Genomic DNA, 17,461 nt, shown 5'->3' with positions numbered 1-17,461 from the left:
TCTCCTTGTTTTTCTCTCCAGAGCCTTTATTATCAACTGTATGGTGAACTAAGAGTAACACGTATTATAAATTAAACAACACAAATATCCACAATGGTTTAGAAGAAAGATATAAATGTACCAGGGGGAACTCATTCCTGGACTGCTGAGAGATCACAGGTGGAGATGACAGTTACACTTCCGTGCACAAAGCTATGACTTCAACTTTGTCTACTTCAAGCCCACAATACTCAGCCAAAGTTTTCACATATCAAAGATGAGATTTCCCCTGTCCTTTTATGCATCCTAGAGTTCAGTTGGCTACTCCCGCACACAGGGATATAGTCTTCCCAGCTGCAACTATTCCACACCCTGGCACTGAAGCCTTGAGCTTGTAGAGAGAGGTTTGGGGGCTCAGCTTGCTGAGGCCAAGGGAGCTGCTGAGTACCACGCCAGGGAAGTAAGTGTGTCTCCTGAAAGTCACATACGATATCATCAGAGCCACACCGCTCTCCAGGACTTGTGGGAAACCATCCGGTATTCCTGAGACCCACTTCAGCCAGAGCATCTCCCCTTGCTGGGTTCCTACTTGATTTTGTCCACAGATGCCTTGTGGATTCCTGCTGCTAAAAAAAAAAATCACTGTCCCACTGAGTCTGATGGGGGCCCAAGCAGTATGGGAGAATAGGGAGCTGAAATTTTTCTATCAACTGCTTTCTCCAACTCCTATGCTTTTTTCAACCACCCTTTACATGTGGTAACTCCTCAGAACTCAGTCCTTTGTCCTCTGCTTCCCATTCTAACCACCCCCCATGGAAGAAGTACTCCAGTCCGACAGCTTCACAGTCATTTTTCTCTGCAGACAATCATTGCATCCACCTCCCATTCACAAGAAGGTATCAAAACTGAGGATCAAAGAAATAAGGTAATCTTCTCAAGGTCATGTAACATTAAGTGGCAAACTGGATGTATCATCACTCCCCCAAAGCCCATGCTTTAACATCTGCTCAGAGCCATCTCTTGCCTGAGCCAAATTACATGAGTCTATCTACTTTTAAAGATAGAAATCTTGACATCATGTCAAATTTGAAATGCCTACAAATGAATTGATTGTTCCCCTCCAGAAGGGAAAAATCCTTCCCCTATTTACTATGTCTATCAGTGGCATAACTTTTAATAATCACCCAAATTCAAACTTAATAGAATGGAATGTTCAAAACAAATGCTATCAACTCTTACGTTGAAAGAGATTACTCCCATCCATTTTAAAAATCACTACCCGCACTTTTATTTAGCACCTATTGCTTCATGTCTACTCTGTGTGGGATCCTCTTCATGTCTACCTGTGTCTCCACACCCAGAGCTCCTAACCCTGGGAAGCTTGCTTGAAATGCAGATTCCTGGGTCCCATCCACAGAGGTGTAGATTTAGTCATTCTGAAAAAGTGTCCCAAAAGCACTGACACACTGCCCTAGACTCTCCTGAAAAGACTGGACCTATGTGGAACTGCCAAAACTCTTCATGGTCGCTGACAGTCAGGCATAGGACCAGATCCCGCAGATACCCACTATGAACAAAATAAACAACGACAGAGATGAACAGAACACAACTGGTACTGTATAAAAATACCCTATGTACAAAATACATTAATGGGATAGAATAAATTATTCACTAAATGTAATGGATAAATGGTTGTTTGTAAAATAGCTAACTAAATACATCCTCATATCATATTCCAAAAGTATCCCAGATGGGGTAAGGAGTTAAAATTAGAACATGAAAGAAGAAGTCACATGAAACTTAGGAAAAGATTAGGCAGCTTCTTTCCTGAATGATGACAGAATTATCTCCAAATAAAAATTATGAAAGAAACTACAAAGAAAAAATCAAATTTCACCTACATTGTATTTTAAAAATTCAAAATACCAAAATATAACAAGAAAGTTATGAGGCAAGATAATAAACGGAAAAACATTTACCATGAAAATGGTATTCTTTATCTCTAAAGGCTACATGACCGTACTGGGTCTATCCTTGTCAAGGAGTAAGTTTTCAAATTTTTTCATTAGCAGCATTCATCTTTCAAATAAAAATGTAGCGCCATTCCAATCCAGTAAACACACAGAGGAGGGGCCACAGTGATTGAGGGAGGGCTCTGAGCCTCCCTGAGTATCCCACTGCTCACCTGCTGCCGTCCCCAGTTCTGAGAACATGCTCATGTAAATCACAGCTGTGCAGCGCTCACAGAAGCACAGGACTTGGAGTTACATGGGTGGCTTATGCACAAGCCCACGTCCTGCCAGCACCAGCATTTGGCCCCTGTTTCTTGGTGCAACAAGAGACACTTCTGTGGCCAAGATAGGGACTTGACTTTAACTTGGATGTATTGCACTTCAAGTTATTCATAGAAAATTATCCTCAGTTATACATTCAAGGAATGAGACCGGAAGATAACCAAAATATTAACAGAGATAGAACTTTTTAAAATGGAAAACAAAATAATTATTTTCAATCATTCACTGTCTCAAACATTTTGGGCTGCCATTAGATAAGCTTCAAAACTTCTTAGCTGGGCATTTGAGCTATGCACCCCTAGTGTCCAACTGCTGTATCTGCAAACACTTCTTTAAACGAGCACTGTTCAGAGCCTGCTCCCACCACATTAGTCTCCTCACTGTTTTCTAAACACAGGCTGTGTTCCTGCTTCTCACCTTGGTTCATACCCTTCCCCTCATTTTCTCCATCCCAATTCTACTTATGTTTCAACATTCAATCCAAGCTTCCTTCCCCCATGAAGAATTCTGTGAGTCTTCAGGATGTAGTAAATCCTTCCCCTTTGAAACTACAGCACTAATTTTCTGTACCGATTACCAGGCAAACTGGCCTTGCAGGATCTACAGTGTCGTTGTTTGCCTGCAACTGTCTCGTTAAGAGCCAAGTTTATAAATTACCTCCAATCCACTTGTCCTAAAACTTAGTTCTATGTTCATAATGTGTGTATAGAATGTGTTTCTCCAAAGATATGGAGTAAAAAGGTCAGGCCTTGACATCAGATGGATATGGGTGGGGTTTAGCCCTAACTCTGTAATTCAGTTTTCTCATTTGTAAAATAGTGGTGATTATACACACTCCATAGGAGCAAATGAAATGTGAACTATTATGTGTAAATTTATAGTGCAGTCCCTGCCACAAGGAAGGAATTCAAATATTTATTATGGAGTCTGTTGCATCCCAGACACTGAAGACACTGCAGTAAACATGGCAAATTGGTTCTTGTCCTCATCATGCTTATAGTCTAGTGGGAATTTGGTTTCATCACAGGAACTAAATCTTAAACCATCAGGGCAAGAAAGCATCTAAAATAATTTAAGCACATTATATAGCTTCGTCAATTATTTGCCTACATAGAAACAGAAACCTTCCTATCTTAATGTATCCATGTATTTTACATATCCAGTAAAACAGGTGAATCCTTTATTTTACTTCTGATGAGATTTGGTTATATTTTTATTATATTTCTGAGATGCATCACCTAAGGCTGCAACAGCAGAAAGGAAGATGGCTCCTTTCCTTACACATGCACACATACACACAATCTACTTCTGGGTTTATGGACTGTGTACAATATTGTAACGGTGCCTGTGTTATCAGATGAACTGGCCCCACCAGGAAACTAGGTGGCCTTCTTTCTTCTCACTTCCAAAAGCTGTACTCAACACTGCTTTGTCCAAAGCAGGTTCTCTGACACTTTTAACAGCTGTTGCTGAAGTATCTTATTACCATCAGCTGAGTAAATATTTAAAATAATAATAACCATTTTAAAGGCTGGTATGTGTACACATCATCTTAGTTAAACTAGGTCTTAGAACACTGACCTATAAATTAAGGGTCTCATTTTTTCACAGCATCTGTTAAAAATGCTTCTTCTGTAAACGACTCAGCTGGTGGCTTAATACTTTCCATCTAAAAAAATGTTGCAGATGGACTGGTATGTGACCTTCTGCATATCTATGAAGGGTAATCATGACAGTAAAATGAGTATCACTAGGAAAGAAATATCAGTTATATTATAGGAATAAGATAAAGTGAGGAATTCTTTATTTTGCCTCTTATAAAGAAAAAGAAGCCTACTTTCGGTTAGTTTATTATTTATGTATTTTATGATGTGACAAACTGAGTTTCCTTAATGACATGTTTAGAGGGAAAAATAGATGGCTGTGGATTTGGCTAGGTGTTGTTTTGTTTTGTTTCTGTCTAGCTAATTGTGGTATGTGAGCACATTTGGAACTTTGTACGGGAAAGAATGAGAAGAGAGTGGCAGGCATTTGACTGCAGAGCTGAAAGGACTTTTCTGGAACAGAGTAAACAGGTATGTGATAGCTTTCATGAAGAGTAGAATCGTAGAGAAAGGAAAAGACATTAAAAGAGAATTTTAAAGAAGCTTTGCCATGTGCTATGTGAGTGAACTCTCCCTTCTGTTGGTGTTCCCCACTGACAATTTCAGTTGTGTTTGTGTGTCTGAGAGAAGCAGGCTACGAGAAGAGAAAGAGCCTTAAAAGCAGTTTGACAATGACATTGCACAAAAAGGTGATCATGTCATGCCTCCATTTAATTTTTCAATATAATTTTTCTCTAGTGTAAAGAACACCTGAGTCCTTAATAAAGAATTGTAGAGTGTCTTATTGATGTTCAAATCAACTCCCTAAATAGTTATCCAACATTTACATAGCTCAGATAAGCCACCATAATATAAAGACATCATCAACCAAATGCTTAGTATTTGTGACTTTTTAAAAATTTTTTTCTAAATAATGCATGTCCACTGTCAAAATTTCAAAAGTTAGAGTTGATGTGTACAGTTCTGTCGCCCAAGAGTAACTGGTAACCTATGTTAGAAATTTAGTATTAGGTCATCTAGATTTTTCTATGTATTTACCATTAATCTCTTTAGTCATTGTTAACTCTGTACTTGCTACCATGACTTTACAATTATCACCTAGTATTACACAATTTTAACCTTTGTTTTTTTATCGTTTGTGCTTAATTTAGTTTCTGGAGTCGAAGTTATCCAGTAGAATTTGTATTTGGAAAGTAATCATTTATGAAATAGGGCTCCTAAATGTTTTTTAAAATTATTTTATGTTTATACTGTTGTTGGGCACTTAATTCTTAGATTTGTTTTTCAGGGGGAGTTTTAAATCTCCATTTGCTTTTCCCCTGAAAAGTCCAATATTTCTGAAACTCCTCCTCAGACTATTTTTTGATTGCTTATTTTGTGTTTTGTAAGAATGTAAATCTACTTCACTATTAATCTTGGCAAAATGAAATTAGGAAGTTCCAAAAATTCCAAAACATTGAATGCAATTTTAAACTTAAAAAAAAGCATGGTTTTGGACTTTGTGTGATTGTTCCTTTTATTTAGAGGATGCAATTATTTGAATTACGTAAATAGTTGAGACCTAATAATATTCACATTTAAAATCTCTTAGGCCTCATACTGGGAAAAATAAATATTGAGTTCACTTATAATGCAAGGAAGAAAAGGAAAATGAAAAGGATAATCTTAGAAGTTAAGAAGAGAAACAAATTATGCTATTATTATTTTCACATTCAAAATGACTTCTAATTGGGAGAATATCTTCTTTTCCTAGAATAGCACCTCTAATGCTTTCTTCTGTACTGTGTCTATGGTTAATCATTTATTCAGCCTTCTGATGAAGCCTCATCTGCTCCCCACTTCCTGCCATTAGTTTCTGTCTACATTCTGATTAGCACAAAAGGCTGTAGCCAAGTAAGAACAGCACTCAAGAATGACTGTTATCCCTGCTCACGAGTTTAGATGATTCCTTATTGCTTTTTGCACGTATTCCAATAACCTACCCAGACAACAGATCTTCAGTACCTTTCCATTCCCACATGACACTTTCAATTCAATCAAAAGAATGTTTAGCTTTGTTGTGCTTTTTCTATTTCCCTCACTATGACTTTCTCATGTTGTCCTTTACATACAGAATCATCCTCTTTTGTATGTTTTAAGTCAGACTTCCTATTCCTATTCAAAACTCAAAACTGCACAAAAATACACTGGTATTTCTTCAGGAATTCTATCCTGAATATCTTAGATATGCTAAAGATAAGGATAAACTAAATAATAGTTCCTAAACTTGAACCATACAAGACATGTTTCACTCAAGGATTCATCATTTGGGAAATGTTTCATTTATTTGTCACTCATTCACTCACTCATTTAAGAAATATTTATTGACTTTACTCCAATAACTAGGGAAAAAAATTTTAGCAATATAGTTAAAACCATAGGCTTGGGTTTGAATCCTAACTCTGCCATTCACTAAATACATGACTGATTCTGGCAAGTTATTTAGCCTTCTATGTCGCAGTTTCCTCATCTGTAAAATAGGCATAATAGTAGTCCCAAAAGGGGGGTATTAAGATTAGCATGCATGGGGGGGGAGGGGAGAAAGGGGAGGGCTGTACAACACAGAGAAGACAAGTAGTGATTCTATAACATTTTGCTACGCTGATGGACAGTGACTGTAAAGGGGTATATAGGGGGGGACCTGGTATAGGGGAGAGCCTAGTAAACAAAATATTCGTCATATAAGTGTAGATAAATGATAAAAAAAAAAAAAGCAGTTCCTGTGTGGTGACCTCCAATGAGTTCTTCACAATGATATAAAGAGCATATAAAAGTGTAGGCAAAGGGTCTGTTTGTATTTATACAGAGGATCAAAGCCTAATTTGGCTACCCCGAAAATGAACTAAGATACGATATGAAAAAGAACTTCCAACATCAGCACTCTCGGGAAGACTCATGCCAGAAGATGACCATCAAAAAACCCCAACAAAGATCCATGCACTGCTACAGGTGTAGATGCACTCATCCCACCAGTTCCTGGACTTGCAATGGGAATGAAGAAGGAGATATACAGCAAAACAACAAATTTGACTGGATCTAAACTGTTGGAACTCAACCAAGAATTAGGAGAAGTGCAAATTGTAGCGCTCCAAAATCTTACAACTACAGACTATCTACTGTTAAAAGGACATATGGGATGTGAACAGTCCCCAGGAGTGGGTTGTTTTCATTTGTCTGATTTCTCTCAGACTGTTCAAGTTCAGTTGGACAATATTCACAAATGCCTAAGGTGCCTAACTGGTTTTCTTGGTTTCACTGGAGATGGCTGGTAATTACAGGTATGCTTTGGTTACATAACTGTACTCCTATTATGTTAATGTGTGTGTGCAATTTAATTAGTAGTTTAAAATCTATACATGCTGAAGTTACTCTACAAGAAGGATGTCAAAGAAATAATCTTCCCAGGTTTTTTTCCACCTGCTACTTCTATAGCTTTTCTTCTTCCTTCCTAATTATAACCCTTAAGTAGAATTCGTGCCTTATATCGAATTTACCGAGTATCATAATTCTTCCAAGTGGTAAAGACACCTCAAGACAAATGCTGGGCATAGAAGCCACAGGGCATAAAATATGCAAAGAAGTAAAAAGCTAACCTTTTCAAACAATAAGGCTTCTCTCTCACTTACCAACTTAACATTTTCCTGTATGGCCCCGGAAGATGACTGGTTAGCCAGAGACGGGTAAGATTCCTCAAGGGAGGAACAACCTAAGACAGGCACAGTCACAGGGGGGCCATCAGGTGAGAAAATGGGGATCAACAGAGGTGAGGCTTACAACCTCCCCCCTGCTGGTTCTGAGAGAAATCTTCTGCATCCGTGGATGTTTTATTGCCCTTGTCTAGCTTGGATTAACACATAGTCTACAGGCACACACCTGATCATCTACATTTGCTCTCTTACAACACTAAACTATGTTTTCTACCTTTATCTTGTATCTACCTACCACTTCAGCATTTTATTAAAAATAATAATAATAAAGAGAGAAATGTGGTATCCACATATAAATCAAGTATAAAAATCAAATGAATATTCATATTTGAACTGACTGTTTATAGTTCATAATGCATGATCAAAACCAAAAGCCTCTGTGATGACTGCCCTTGTACTGTTCACCATGTAACTTATTCACTATGTAAGAATTTGTTCTCCATGTAAGAACTTGTTCGTTATGCTTCAGAAGATTGGAGACTGATGAAAATTAGACTTGGGGTGGATTAATGATTGTGCATTGAGCATTGACCCCCCTATACAGAATTTTATTGTGGTTAACAACCATTTGATCAATAAATATGAGAGATGCCCTCACAAAAAAAAAAAAAAAGTACACACTTCCAATTGTAAAATAAATAAGTAACTGGGATGTAATGTATAGCATAAGGAATATAGTCAAAATATTGTAACAACTTGGTATGGTGATAGCTGGTACCTAGAATTTCATGTATATAAATGTTTAATCACTGTGTTGTACACCTGAAACTAATGTAATACTGTGTGTCAATAGTAGTCCCCAAGGCTTGTTGGGAGGATTAAATGAGGTAATCTGTTGAAATGCTTTAGCCCAGTGACGGGCCCTTGTCAGCTATTTTTAATGATCAAGAAATAACATTAAATTGGTCTGCATGAAATGAACATAATATTGTTTTAATTTTTATGCTCAGGATTAAATATAACTTTGAGAGTAAGGGAAACCAACTGGGCCCCACAAACTTATCTAAGTCTCAGGCATAACTAAATGGGAAATGTGCCCATACTTCTGGTGTAACAGAAACACGTCTTTCTAAGAAGCAGGCCCTGTTCTGATAGGCAGACTCCCATGCCTAGGAACTGCAGTCACGATGGGTAAGAGAGATCTACAATACTTAAGAGGGTCCCCCCATCTCCAGAAGGCTCTCGTGTATGCGGAGCTTGCTTTCAACAGTGATGTGTTAAGATCCAACTCATCACCTCAGGTATGCACTGGAAATTCAAGGGGCCTACTAGGATCTAAAGCTTTTGTTATTCTGGCTATCATTTCTCCTCACAGTATCCCAGTAGAAAATGCTCATCTGTTGCAATGTCCTGCTTGGGACAGTGAAAAAAGAGTGAGAGTGAAGAACCGGAGAGACCTTTACTCTTTTTTTTTATCCACAAGACCTCTGCCTAGATACATCTGTGTGCTGATTTGGATTTTTGATAAGCTCTTTTCCCCCTACAAGTTCTAGGCTAATTCAGAGTATCCATTTGTACCAGTATGAACTGATTTTTAAAAATCAATTTTTCATACAATTAAAATCTTCTGTACAAAGCAAGCTGTAACAATGATCAAATACACTAAAAAAAGGAAATATCAGTAAAGCATGGACTTTAGTTAATTCATTGCTGTTCATTAGTTGTGACTGCCACACTAACGTAAGATGTTAACAATAAGGGAAACTGGATAGGGAATTCTCTGTACTATTTTTACACCTTTTCAATAAACCTAAAAGTATTCTAAAATTAAAATTCGTTTAAAGAAACAGCAAAAACACATTGGTGTAGCCCTAGTCTCAAATTTTGTTCTTTTTGTGTAATAGTTGCCTAAAGAAAATCTGTTTTGCAAATTGAGAATCAAAGTTTTGCCTTCATTTTTACAAATCTACTGTTTTGTCAGAGTCAACTGAATGTTGAGAATGGAAGTGAGCCAACCATCTGCAACCCCAGTCAGTTCAAGTTCAAAGAAAAATAAACTTAAAGGCAATAATTAAATAGATGCAAAAGTACATACTAGTTCTTCACTGGATTCTGCCCCACCTCTTCCTCCCTTCCCCTGGCGAAAAAGAAAAACTGTATGAATGTGTGTCATTAGTAATGTTTCTGACAAATTATTATACATAAACAGAATAGAATATCATGTGCCCTTCTGAAATAAAAGGATGACTGTAGGAATATCAAGAATTGTTAATTATGTAGTGATTGATGGAAATAGCAAAATATAGGAGAGTTAATATTTAATAAAAGTAAAAATGTAAGGAAAAGTGTGAGCACATTGTGTATAGTATGTATCTGGGAAGAGTAAGATATGTTGCTTTTATGTTCATTGAACTATCAAAATTGTCTTTAATAAAAACAAATGATGTTACTGTGAAACAGTATTTTTTGCATTAAAACTCTTAGCAAATTTGTTCAGTTAAAAAAGAGACAAATGTCAAGTCTTTTCCATACTTTCTAAATCCCAATGTGTTGACCTAACATCCCTGACTCTTGGGCTGGCAGCCTGTTATCTCCTTTTCAAGGCTCCTGTTCATCCAGCAGAGAGGACCTGGGAGAGGGTCTGGGGGAGACAGCGAGGAGGTGGTCTGCGCCTCCAGGTGCATCTCCAGTGTCATTCAATTCCAGACTCACTTTTGCTTTCCACTCCATTTACTTTGCTCTTTATTAGTTTTGGAAACACTGTCTTCTACTATATTAAGTGGCCTCAAGTGGAGGGAGAGGCCTCCCACACTACTCCATGCTATTCTTTCCTTTATAATTCTGTGCAAGTCAAAATTTAGTCACTGGCATTATTGTGCAGAAACTTTTTTTTCTTTTTGGTCTTTTTTCCTCTTGCTTTATTGCAAGACTGCATAGTGCTGTTAGAAAAACCACAGAAGAGTGCAGATGATGCCCCTGTATTTCTGGGTCCTATCACCTCACCTGGGATTCTTCTCAGAGATTCTTCCACATGTCTCAGTAACTTTCTCCCTAATTCTTTGCAAGAGCTTTTCCAACCACCTATTACTCCTTTAGCATTCCTGACGTCTCTCTACCACCCTCCTTCCCATCAGAGAACTTTGCATCCAGTCACACACATACACACGTTGGAACCACCAAACTGAAATTCCTAGTTAGAGGAGGTGTACAGAGTTTGTCACTTGAGGAAATGTCTACCTCAACACAAATATAAGACAGTTTTCCTTAGACTGAGGTTATCTGGGTTGTGTCAGTGGTGGCAGTCACTGTTTCAGAATCACAGGGCGAGGGTCTCTGGTTTACTCCCTGCCCTTAGAACACCCACCTGTAGGAAGGGCTCCTGTATCTTAGACTAGGTCCCCTGCACCAGATGCAAATATTAGATGGGGAGAACTAGCCCTGTAAGGAAAAAAAAACAATTTATTGAATTTAGGATGTCCTTTTAGGTCATATTCATTAGCTCCAATTCCCTAGTACCCCATCTCTGTGCCAATCAAAAGGCACCCATCTCTTGCCAATTTTGTTATTTTCTTTCTTCCAGCACACTGGATCAGCTAATATGGAAAGCTCTTCCATCTGTGAGCTCCCAACAGTTTTACCATTAGATGTGTCTCTAGGGCCAGGCAGCTGTAGAAGTCTCCTTAACAGCTCACAATATTGACTGGACTTGGCAGCAACTTACTGTGGAAGTACTAAACCAAAAGTGCGAGTTGGTGTTTAAACTGAAAATCTAGACATGCACTTTGCTGACCCTCTTCCCAGGAGAAAGCAGCTATGGTCGAGGGCCCCAGTGCAGGGCTGCAGAGCTGAGCCCAGACATTCACCCCCCGACAGCGAAGCAATGCTGGCAGTGGCTCGGGAGTGAGGGAATGTTCTGGCCAACGAGTACCAGACAAACAAAAGTCTGGTATTTGTTGAGTTCTTTGGGGTTAACTAATACATTTATTCTTTTGCTGCTGAAAAAAGGGGGCTTATTGTGCTCAAAATCCCAGAATTGTCCAAAAGATCTGAAGCACTGTCCCGTGGTTACTCGCCTGGGCTTCTGTGGTATCTCCTGCCCAGTGTTCCTGCTTCTTCCCTTGCACCCACTCTACCCAGTGGTATTTTAAAGAGGCAGATCTATTCATACCATTCAGCTGCTCAAAAATTTTAATGGCTCCCATCATGCTTAAAATAAAATCCCCGTTCTTAATCCTGGTTTATAAGGAGCTACAAATCTGTCCCAGCTCATTTCCTATGACTCCTCCTCACCCACTGTGTGCCAGGTACCCTGTTCTTCCCTCCCTGAGCATGCTGGATTAATTCCTGGCTTACAACCTTTACATTTGCTGTTCTCTCTGCCTGGAATGCAGGGAAGAATTTTTCTCAATTTAACTTTCTTAATGTAATTACACTAATTGGTACAAGTAAACAGAATTAGAGCAAGTATATGCTTATTTAGCTATTTTTCTGGCAGATACCAGCACAAATAGAACTTTCAGTCTCCTCACCATTCTAGGAACATATTGATTATATAACCCATGGTTGTCATTTTCTTTCATATTAGAAATTATGCCATTCATTTCTCTAAGGAACAATAGCACCCATATTCTAGAAATCTAATTCCTAGCTAAAGATTTTAGTAGGTCAAATTCCATCTACTTCTTTGCATCTCATAATATTATTTAAGGCCCAAACAACATGCTCCTGGCTTTTAAGAGAAAGGCTAAGCTGCTATAAGAACCCCAAATACACAATGGCTTAAGTGAGATAAATGTTTATTTCTCTGTCATGTAATAGTTCAGGGTAGCCTGGTGGGCCAAGTCTGCTCTATGAGGACATTCAGCAACTCGTATTCCTTCCAAACTGAAGCTATGCTTATCCCTGGGGCTCATTCCTCCTATGCATAGTCAGGCTATCACATACCCATATCTAAGGTCTAGGACCTTAGCCATATTCAAGCTTCTAGCCATAAGTAAGGTCACAGAGAGGAGACAGAGGGCAAGTAACTTCCTTTTAAGCAAGTGAGGCACAAGTTACACTCATCACTTCCGGTCATTTTCCATGGTGGTAGTAAGTCCTATGGCCATACCTAGCTGCAAGGGGGCTGGGAAATATGGTCTTTAGCTGATCACCTAAGTCCAAGCAAGAATGGAAGAGGAGTCACTAGCCATCTGCCATATTCACGTAATAAGTGCTACACTTGATGAGTAAATAAACAATGAATTGGCATACAGGATAACAATCCTCTCTCCCATCCAACACTGATATAACAGAGAGATGCAAAAAAGGAAAAACACAGACAAAAATGTCATCTCTACTACTTTAAGAGGCCAGGTTGAAGGTTATGGCTTTATGTTTGTTAACCACAGGAGCCTTTATACTGCTGAATCTCAGAATGAGGCAGACATAATCAAATTCAAGGCTGCATGAGACCAAGGCAAGTCTTCCTTTGTGACAGGAAAGAAAGTGTCCTGGAGGAGCAGGAGAACATACGCTCTCTGCAGGCATATTGCTCCCAAAAGGAGGGACAGCTGGAGTTCACCCAAGGATTCTAATGCTCAATAATTCTAATCAAATTTACTAAATATATCACTACCTCCTCCTCTCAGAGGTGGTCTGAGTGAAGGAGCAGACACAGCCTGGCACACACTCCTTCCTAAGAGTTAGAATGAGGAGATCACACATCTGGGTATCGATGCATTTCTAAAATCCCGGATGCTCCACCACCCATCTTCAACCCCCTTCACTTTAAAGCTAATCCCTCCACAATTCCTCCATGTTGAATCTCTGCTCATGCTAATTACTATGGCATCAATTTTGCCCTCTTGCTTACCATTAACATTTTTTTTCCTCCACTGATTTCTGCTCCACAAGTAAATGTAACCATTATCTTTCCCATCCTAAAGAAAAACTTTCTTTGGCCCTGACCACTCTTGTAGCTATAGTATAATCTCTGCTCTTACTTTCATAAGCAAGCCTCTTGAAAGAAGAATCTGAGTTTACTTCTTCATTTACTATTCATTCCTCAACCCAATGAAATCCAGTTGCTGCCACCACCACTAACTGATATTGCTCTTACTAATTTCCAATAAAATGGATGTCAGTCTTTATCTCATTTGATCCCTCACAATGATTAATACTTGTGACCACTCTATACTTTTTGGAAGTCTTTCCTCTCTGAGGTTCCATAAAAATCCTGTTTCTTTTTATTTCCTTCAAAAGTGTTTTCATTCATTCTACTCTACAAATATTGGTATTCCCCTGAAATTCATCCTCGATTCTCTTTCCTCAATATACATGCTCTCCTTGGCTAAACATCTTAATCAAAATCACCAATATACTTAATTACCAATACACAATGATTTCCAAATTACAACTCTAACCTAGATCTTTTTCCTGGGCATCATACCTGTGAATCCCACTACCTACTAAACATCTCCTGCTGCGTGCCTGTCAAAGCCAGCATGTCTAAACTGAAATTTATCAACTCCCCCCACAAACCTTGATGTTAACATCCCCAGTCACCCTGGTCAAGAACCTGGGAATCATCTCCCGTGTTTTCCATTTCTTCAAAGGTCTCATTCAATTCTATATAAAAATTACACTCAAATAAATCCCTTCTTCATCTCTGCCATCAATACCTTATGGGTCCAGATGCATATATATTTACCTGGGCTACTGCTTTGGCCTCTAATATTTCTACTCTGACAAGGATGAGGATCTTTCATACGACTGTCAGAGGGACTGCTCTAAATTATGATGTAAATCCTAAATATTAATAGAAAATTATGGAGCAGCTTCTCTTTGTTTCTGGTAACACTAGCGGCATCTCTGTAGCAAAATCCCAATGTTTTGAGAATTTTCCCTCTGCTCCTGTGTTGCTGGGCCCTCCTGGAGAAAAACCATGCAATGCATGGATTGACTTCCTTACAAGAAAGTCTAAACTCCTTTACATGACATAGAAGGTTCTTTGCGATTTTGCTCCTGCCTCTGTCTCTGGCTATACCTGGGTATTCCTACCTTTAACCTAATGTTAGGCAGAAAGACAGAAATGAGTGGGATGGAAAGGAGACAGGGCCCCCCAAAGATGACTCAGTGAGTTGATCAAATAGAACCAGAAAGCCAGAAATGGCTCAGAGAGTTAATCAGATGAAGCCACAGGGTCCAAAGAGTGACTCAGGAAATGTCCAGGGTACCCCCAAATAAGAAACATCAGAGGCACAGGCACAGCACAGCCCCTGTCCCCATTTCACCAATCAGAACAAACCTAGAGAGCTGATAGCTGTCAATCAAGGACCTCTCTGCTCTGCCAAAAACCACATAAAAGAAGCCTCAGAATGAGCATCCATGCCTGCCTGTCTTATGTTAGGCAGACCCGCTCTGCTGCTCTATACAGTGTATTAAAACTTACTTTGCTTTCTTGACTTTGGTCTCTCGTCTCACTGTATCTCACTTCCCTGCAACACCTAGCCGAGTCCTTTCCTTCCCAACACTGCTACACTGTATCCTCCACAAGAAGTTACCTGGAGTGGCCCTTGCATACTCTCCTTGATCAGTCAAATTGAGATAAAGGAGCAACACCTTTGAATCATCCAGAACAGTACTTAAATTTAGATCTATCACATAAACAAGAGCATCAAAATGGTGTTCAGTGCTACAGACAGTTCCTTCCAGCAACAGTGCCTGCCGTTCATGGAAACATACACCCAACACCCCGGACTCAGGATATAGGGGATAACTTCAAAGGAGTTACTAATTAACTATACTGGAGCTATAACTATATTCTAAAGCAAGATATTAAATGCTAAATTCTTTGTTTCTCAGTTTCCTTCTGCATTTACTCTGAGAGGTCAACTATGAAGCAGGCTGGTCCTGTGTTAGCTCTGAGAGAAGAAAAATGTTTTATACTGAATTGAAACAGAATTTGACTGAAACGGTATTAATTACATTATTTGGGGAGATTTAAAAATAATTCTAAGTATTCTATAGAATGCATTTTAAGTACAACGAACATCAAGTCTTAAAAAATGGCACTGAAATGCTGTTTTAGGATCTGACATAAAAACCTGAGAAGGATTTCTGGACCATTTCCCTAGCATATTTTTGCCACACACACACACAAAAGAAGATAGCATTTCCAGTACTACAGTACATATTAACCTATATTTGCATCCCTCTTTACTCACCTGTCTCCTCTAATTGGCTGCACATCCTTTGAAGATAAAAGAGTCATCTCTGTATCTATAGAGTAAGACAGTCGCAGTCCTGTTAATGAATAATGAATGAGAACTCAAGAACTCCCAGAGTCAAGGTAAAGAGTACTTAATCATGTAATTAGTACTTCAAAAGCATGGGACACTGTCATGTAACTAGCAGGGTGTGACAAGAGTATTTTACTCATATCTCAGTTATTCACCCTCTGCTTCCGTGTGTGAAATTTACTATTTTTGGCTTACAGTTTCCTTTTTTCCTCTCTTCTGTTTGTCATTCCGCCTCCTTACAGCTGTTCCGATTATGGAAATAAATTATGTTTAAATGTTTATTGAATAAAGTTGAGTTTTCCAGGATTAAATATTAATTATGTGTTTATATCAACTTTTTCTCAGAACAAAAATCTTCTGGATTGCTTTGACCTCTGAGGGCTTTATTAAATGGACAATGCTAAAAGATATTTATTGTGAAATATGGTAATTTTTTTTAAGGTACACAATTTATAAATAAGATTTTACCACTGTCTTCTGTTCTCTCCGTTTTACATCTTAAGGACATAGAAAAACTTGTGTGAGGCAGCAACTGGCTTTACTATTGACTTTTCAAGTCTACTTATCTTTTTTATTAAACATAAGATAAAATCTGCTGGAAATTCAATAATTCAACAACTTAATAGTCACTTTTGATACCTATGCTTAAACATTAAAAAGTGCTTTATATAAGGTACCTTAAGTAAGTGAAACTGAAGATTATCTAAAATAGAAATACCATTTTGAACTAGAGGTTACTTGTGGCTATATGTAAATACAAAAATGGTTTCTACCTATTAAAAAATTTAGTTCTATATAAATGCATATACAAATTTTTATGCAATAAGAACTATTATACTGTTAGATTTATACAGAGCTGTGCTTATACAGACCACTTCCTAGCGTCAAGAATTAGAAGTATGTGTTTTAGAGCTACCTTTCAGATGTCTTCTCAAGTTTACTTCATCTATGGTAATACAACTTTTCCTTTGTCTTTCTAATGAAATGTAAGAACTGCTGAAGCATGAGCCTAAAACTGCCTTGAGCAGGAATGGCTGCAGCAAGGCCAATAGGTGGCGCATACATTAGTCTAATGGTCTTTGAAAACATGGAGGTGATCGAATGAGCAAAATGACTTCACACTTAACGACCAGTGTCTGCAAAAGAGATTACTGACGGTTCCTTCATTCATTCAGTAAATGCTTGCTAAACAGCTGATACACGGTAGGCTAGGTGACCGCTGCTAGGAAACCAGCAGAGCGCAGACCACAGACTCCTGTACTCCCCCAGTTTACTGTCTAGCTGAAATGCAGACTTTTATGAAGAAATTATAAGTGAGTGTAGGAAATGACAATGTCCATGTGGCTGTGGACACATAACCTAGTCTGAGAGGTTACCAATTAAAAAAACATGTATGACACTTAATTTTCCTATCACCAGTTACTGAAATGATAATACTTTTAGATTTAACGTTGGCTAAACACTTCCAACATGTTCACACACACATCCCAACGCTGAATGGCCTAGGACTTGGGAACCCATGTAAGATCAGCTCTAAGCATAAAGGAGACAGAATCTTACCCTCAGTGCTATTGTTCTTAAAACTTAGCTTTCCTCCTTTCTTACTATTAAAGTAG

Source organism: Manis javanica, chromosome 2 (assembly GCF_040802235.1).
Source record: "Manis javanica isolate MJ-LG chromosome 2, MJ_LKY, whole genome shotgun sequence".
NCBI classification, from domain to species: Eukaryota; Metazoa; Chordata; class Mammalia; order Pholidota; family Manidae; genus Manis; species Manis javanica.
The sequence above is the reverse complement of the archived record's forward strand: the minus strand, read 5'-3'. Positions refer to the sequence as shown.